Raw genomic sequence first — 6,634 nt, 5'->3', positions numbered from 1 at the left:
ATTTAAAGGTGTGACCTATCAAACCCAGATAAGATGTGTGACTCAGCAAAACTTGTGGAGGATTATTTTGTGAGGATTGGCCATAGATTTAAGTCAATCTTCCACCCAATTAGATTACTCTATTTCCAGTGGGTGTGGTCTCTAGAGAGTATATAAGGACACTCCAGGGTCCAGCCAGGTTCATTCTCCTGTAGACCAGACAGAGTGTGTTTCCAAACCTTCTGGCTCCCAGACTGCTAGCTCCTTCTAGCCCACACATTGAGGGTCACACCACAGAGCTCAGCTAATATTATTGTGTGCTCACCAGACACTGCTGAGACCAGAGATTATTCCGTGGGAAAATGGAGTCAGACATCTCACATGCCTTCCAGGAAGAACTCACCTGCTTCATCTGCCTGAGCTGCCTGACAGAGCCAGTCACCATAAGCTGTGGCCACAGCTTCTGTCGAGCCTGCCTCCAGCTTTCCTGGGAGGACAACCATCTTCCAGTCCACTGCCCTATGTGTCGGGAACCATGCCAACAGAAGGAAATGAGAACCAACATTGTTCTGAAGAAGCTGGTGTCCATTGCCAGACAAGCCAGCCTCATGAAGGACCTGAGCTCTGAGGAGCATAAGTGTGTGAGCCACAAGGAGACAAAGAGGATCTTCTGTGTTGAGAGCAGGATCTTCCTCTGTCAGCTCTGCTCTAATTCCCATGAGCACAGAGGTCACAGACATTGTCCCATTGAGGCAGCAGCTGAAGATGAAATGGAAAGACTTCTGAAGCAGATGGCATCTTTATGGGAGAAGATCCAAGAAATTGAAGAGACTATCGAGGCAAACATGGGAACAAAAACTTTATGGATGGACTATGTGACTCTGCGGGAAGAAATGATCAGGACAGAGTATAGGGAGCTGCATCCATTCCTCTGTGAAGAGGAAGAGAAACATATCGAGTGCATGAGAAAGGAAGGCCAATGTGTTTTAGATAAACTGAGGAAGAGTGAAGCCATGATCGTCCAAAAGAGCAAAGATCTAAGAGAAATGTTTCAGGAGCTGATGGCAATGTCCCAGGAGCCATATGTGGTACTGCTCCAGGGTTTGGATGACATGGTCAGAAGGAGTGAGTCAATGCAGCTGAACATGCCAGAAGTTATGGAACCCGAACTCAGTGCCCTACCCATCACTGGACTGACTGAAAGTTGCAAGCAATTCCAGGTCCACATTTTCTTTGACAATGTAACCACCTCCCATTCCATGATGAACCTATTTAATGGCTTGAGAGAATTCAGCTCCGGACCTCACCTTGAGGATACATCTGCGGATTCTGTTGGATGCTATTTGGCTTGCTGGGCATCCTTGGAGTTCATCTCAGGGAAATATTACTGGGAGATGGATTTGCAGGAGTCTGGGGACTGGGCTGTAGGGGTATGTGAGGATTCCTGGTTAAGGAATACAAACCAAATGATTGACTCTGAGGGTGCCTTTCTTCTTGTGTGTATGAAGGAGGGTAATCATTACTGTCTCCTCACCACATGCCCTCTATTTTGGCACTATATAGAGAGGCCCCTGGGCAGGGTTGGGGTGCTCCTGGATTGTGATCGTGGATGTTTAAGTTTTGTGAATGTTGCCAAGAGTTCCCTCATATACAGGTGCCCCCCTGGCATCTTTAAAAACCCTGTCCGGCCTTTCTTCTCCAGTAGCCATGAAGGGAGAACCTTTAATCCTGCACATTAGTGATTTTGTAAATATTTCTTAAAGTACTGTTATCTCTTTTATTGCCTTTGAATAATAAAATACAATTAAATGGAAAAATGTTTGTTTCTTTCTTTACATACACTACAGTTGAGTACATGTCTAAAAGAGGGTTCACCATAGCTATGGAGCCACCATAGGACTGGACTAGGCTTCTGGTTGCTAGAGACAGTTGTTTAGCTTCAACTGTTTGGGGAAGCCACAGGCAGGGGATCAGGATCCATCCCTGTTGCATGATTAGGCTTTTGGAGCCTAGTGTGTAAGGTGTGACACCTTGTGCATCCTTGGTTCAGAGGGAAGGGCCTTGGACAAGCCTCAGTTGAATGTATGGTGCTCTGCTGAATCCCCATGGGTGAACTTAAACTGGGGAATTTGGAATGGGGGTGCATTGAGGGGAAAGCTGGTGTTGGGGAAGAATGAGGCCGGGTTATCTATGGTTGGTATGTAAAATGAGTAGAAAATTTCTTATTAATATTAATAAAAGAAAAAATAAAAGTGGGTACAGAGACATTGCTCACATTTCTAGTAATGGTACTCCATAGTTTCCAGTTTTTGTTGTTTGTTTTGTTGATACATGGTCACCCTGTATATTTTTAGCTCTCTTGGGACTCACTCAATGTGCAGATATCAAACTCAAAAATGTCCAGGTTCCTCTGCCTGACAAGTGCTGGGATTACTGAACTTTTCCAGTTCAGTATCAGTTTATATGTATCACTACCCTTTCCTCTTTCCTAATCTTTGAAATTGAAAATTTGAACCAGGCTGAACATTAACAAGATGCCTAGCTATTCTAAAAATATATAAATTTCTTACAATATCATAATAATATAAATGGTATAATAGCACTTTAAGAAGAAATAAAGGTCAGGCGGTGGTGGCCCACGCCTTTAATCCCAGCACTCGGGAGGCAGAGCCAGGCGGATCTCTGTGAGTTCGAGGCCATCCTGGGCTACCAAGTGAGTTCCAGGAAAGGCCCAAAGCTACACAGAGAAACCTTGTCTCGAAAAAAAACCAAAAAAAAAGAAGAAATAAAGGATTATAGTAAATGACTTTGGTATTTAATAAAGAACCCATCAAAAGAGAAATACTGTGGGATATTATTTCAAGATATGATACATTTGTTTATGATGTAAAATATTTGTTTAATGATGAAAAGATACGTTGCATTTGTTTAACACTGTTAGTCCATGTTGCTTTGCCTGTCTAAAATACCTGATTGGTCTAGTAAAGAACTGAATGGCCAATAGCTAGGCAGGAGAGAGATAGATGGGGCAGCCAGTCAGAGAAAATAAGTAGGAGAAAAAGAGAAGAGGAAGTACTGAGGAAAGGAGAAGGAGAGAAAGATGCTGAGGAGCAGCTACCCAGCCATACTGCCAGAAGCAGACTAAAAGGTAAAAAAAGATATACAAAAATAGAAAAAGGTAAAGGCCCAGAGGCAAAATTTAGACTGGATCATTTAAGATAAGAAAAACTGTTTTTAAACAAGCCAAGCTAAGGCCCGATATTCATAAGGAAGAATATTTCTCCATGTGATTATTTGGGAGCTGAGTGTTTGACCCCAGAAAGAGTAAAGAATAAAAGAAAAAAACTAGAGAAAATAAAGAAAGCTGTAATAAATGGTGGTAAATTGTTTATTAATTATGTACAAAGCACAAATCCCATCTCATATATTCTGCATGATGTATTTCAAGCAATAGATGAATGAAGAAAGCATTAGGAACTAAAATTATAGAACACTGATCTACAAAATAAGGAAGTTAGTTTGTACACATGCATTTTATATATATTTGTACATGTTTGGGCAAGTGGTGCACATGTGTGCAGTTGCTTAGGCACATGCTTGAGCTTGCATACTTACAGTAGAAAATGATGCTAGTGTCTTCCCTAATTGTCCTCCACCTTATTTTTGACAAAGAACCTCAAATTCAGCCTAGAAATGTTAATTGACCACTGCCTGGTAGTGAGCTCCAAATACCTTCCTATGGCTGATTCCTAGTGCTGAGACTGTATGCACACAGACACAGACACACAGACACAGACACACACACACACACACACACACACACACACACACACACACACACACGACAGTGCCTTAGTCTCTAGGTGCTAAGAATCCAAACTCATGTCCTGATGCTTGAACAAGCATTTTACTGACCAGACCATCTCTCAAGGCCCTAAAAGTTACTTTTTTTAATTTTTTTTTTGTTTTTGGGCATTATGATTCAATATTCAGTTACTGTAGAAAATATAGATCAGAGAGATGTCCTGTTTAGTTAAACTACTTTTATTAGTGACTGTGTGTATTATCAAATGAGAAGGGTTTCTTTCCTGGCTCCACCTATTCTGTTGTGTTCCCTACCACAACATGTTTTCTTAAGGTAGATTTCTCAGACTGGCCTCACCTAGTACAGTGTCCTGGAATTCCCCACTTTTATTGCCTGCAATCACCTTTTGGTAACTACAGTATGCTCTCCTGCCACATAGTATTTGATACTTCTATATTGAATTTTTAATTTGTTTTTAATTTACTGTCTCATTGGTGTGGGAAACAAGCATGATTCTAAACATAGGAATCAACTACATAGCAAGTAACGCATGCCTAAAAGAAGAAAACATTTTTGATATATAAGAGATTGTGTTCTAATCTAAGTGAAGAAGAAAGGCTGATATCAAGCTCAAACTCCCAACTGAGTTCCTCAAAAATTATTATTAGGATTATTATTGTGGTTTATTTTTTTTGCTTTTTCTTTTTTTATTATTTATTTATTTATTTATTTATTTTATTTTACAATACTATTCATTTCTACATAACAGCTACAGATTCCCTTGTTCTCCCCCTTCCTGCCCCCTCCCCTTCCCCCCAGCATTCCCCACATTCCCACCACCCTCAGATCAAGTCCTCCCTGGAGGATTGAGATCGACTTGATGAGACACAGTCCAGGCAGGTCCAGTCCCCTCCTCCCAGATTGAGACAAGCATCCCTGTATAAGTCCCAGGTTTCAAACAGCTATCTCATGCAATGAGCCCAGGACCTGGTACCCCTGCCTAGATGCCTCCCAAACAGATCAAGCCAATCAACTATCTCACCTATTCAGAGGGCCTCATCCAGTTGGGGGCCCTTCAGCCTTTGATTCATAGTTCATGTGTTTCCATTTGTTTGGCTATTTATCCCTGTGCTTTATCCCACCTTGGTTTCAACAATTATTGCTCATATAAACCCTCCTCTTTCTTGCTAATTAGACTCCCTGCGCTCTACCCGGGGCCTAGCTGTGGATGTCTGCCTCTAGATTCCTCAGTCCTTGGATGGGGTTTCTGGCACAACTATTAGGGTGTTTGGCCATCCCATCACCAGAGTAAGTCAGTCCCGGCTGTCTCTCGACCATTGCCAGCAGTCTTTTGTGGGGGTATCTTTGTGGATTTCTGTGGGCCTCTCTAGCACTTTGTTTCTTCCTTTTCTCATGTGGTCTTCATTTACCATGGTCTCCTATTCCTTGTTCTCCCTCTCTGTTCTTGATCCAGCTGGGATCTCCCGCTTTCTTTCCCTCGACCCTTGCCCTTCATTGCTCCCACTCATGTCCAGGCTGTTCATGTAGATCTCATCCATTTCTCCGTCATTGGGTGATCCCCGTGTCTTATTAATTTCACCTCTCACTTTGATAATTTCCTGGCGTCTATTCTTCCTGGGAGACTTTGCTTCTTCTTGTCCTAGAGCTTTCAGGTGTACTGTTAAGTCACTAGTGTGAGATTTCTCCAACTTCTTTATGTGGGCATTTAGTGCTATGAATTTCTCTCTTAGCACTGCTTTCATAGTATCCCATAAGTTTGGGTATGTGGTGTCTTCATTTTCATTGATCTCTAGGAAGTCTTTAATTTCTTTCTTTACATCTTCCTTAACCCATTGGTGATTCAGTTGAGCATTATTCAGTTTCCATGAGATTGTAGGTTTTCTGTAGTTTTTGTTGTTGTTGAAATCTAACTTTAAACCATGTTGGTCTGATAGAATACAGGAGGCTATTCCAATTGTTTTGTATCTGTTGAGATTTGCTTTGTGGCCAAGTATTTGGTCGATTATAGAGAAAGTTCCATGGGGTGCTGGGAAGAAGGTATATTCTTTTTTGTTAGGATGGAATGTTCTGTAGATATCTATTAGGTCCAATTGGGTCATGACATCAGTTAAGTCTTTTATTTCTCTGTTAAGTTTCGATTTGGGAGATCTGTCCAGTGGTGAAAGTGGGGTGTTGAGATCTCCCACTATTAATGTGTGGGGTTTTATTTATTTATTTATTTATTTATTTATTTATTTATTTATTTATTTATTTATTTATTTATTTTTTCTCTTTTATTTTTAATTTTAATGTAATTTTATTAATTTTTTTATTTCTTTTTTTAAATTTTATTTTACAATACCGTTCAGTTCTACATATCAGCCACGGGTTCCCCTATTCTCCCCCTTCCCACACCTTTCCCTTACCCCCAGCCTAGCCCCCATTCCCACCTCCTCCAGGGCAAATACTCCCAAGAAGACTGCGATCAACCTGGTAGACTCAGTCCAGGCAGGTCCAGTCCCTTCCTCCCAGACTGAGCCAAGTTTCCCTGCATAAGCTCCAGGTTTCAAACAGCCAACCCATGCAATGAGCACAGGACTTGGTCCCACTGTCTAGTTGCCTCAAAAACTGACCAAGCCAATCAATTGTCTCACCTATTCAGAGGGCCTGATCCAGCTGGAGGCCCCTCAGCCTTTGGTTCATAGTTCATGTGTTTCCATTCATTTGGCTATTTTTTTTCAATAATTGAGTAAAACCAAAATTTATTATAAGCCACAGTCATCCTAGGGACCTCCATGCTATATATATGGCCTCCATGGTTCTATGGGTTGTGTTCTGATTGTTCTTTAT

The 6,634-nt window shown here is 41.4% G+C and overlaps 1 pseudogene; it reads left to right on the top strand.

Annotated features, from left to right (window-relative positions):
• Window positions 1-341: 341 nt before the first annotated feature.
• On the top strand, window positions 342-1,718 carry LOC102912216 (tripartite motif-containing protein 43 pseudogene; annotated as a pseudogene).
• Window positions 1,719-6,634: the final 4,916 nt, after the last annotated feature.

The sequence above is a fragment of the Peromyscus maniculatus genome, chromosome 12 (genome assembly GCF_049852395.1).
Source record: "Peromyscus maniculatus bairdii isolate BWxNUB_F1_BW_parent chromosome 12, HU_Pman_BW_mat_3.1, whole genome shotgun sequence".
Classification (NCBI taxonomy): Eukaryota; Metazoa; Chordata; class Mammalia; order Rodentia; family Cricetidae; genus Peromyscus; species Peromyscus maniculatus.
This window is presented reverse-complemented; position numbering and strand designations above follow the sequence as displayed.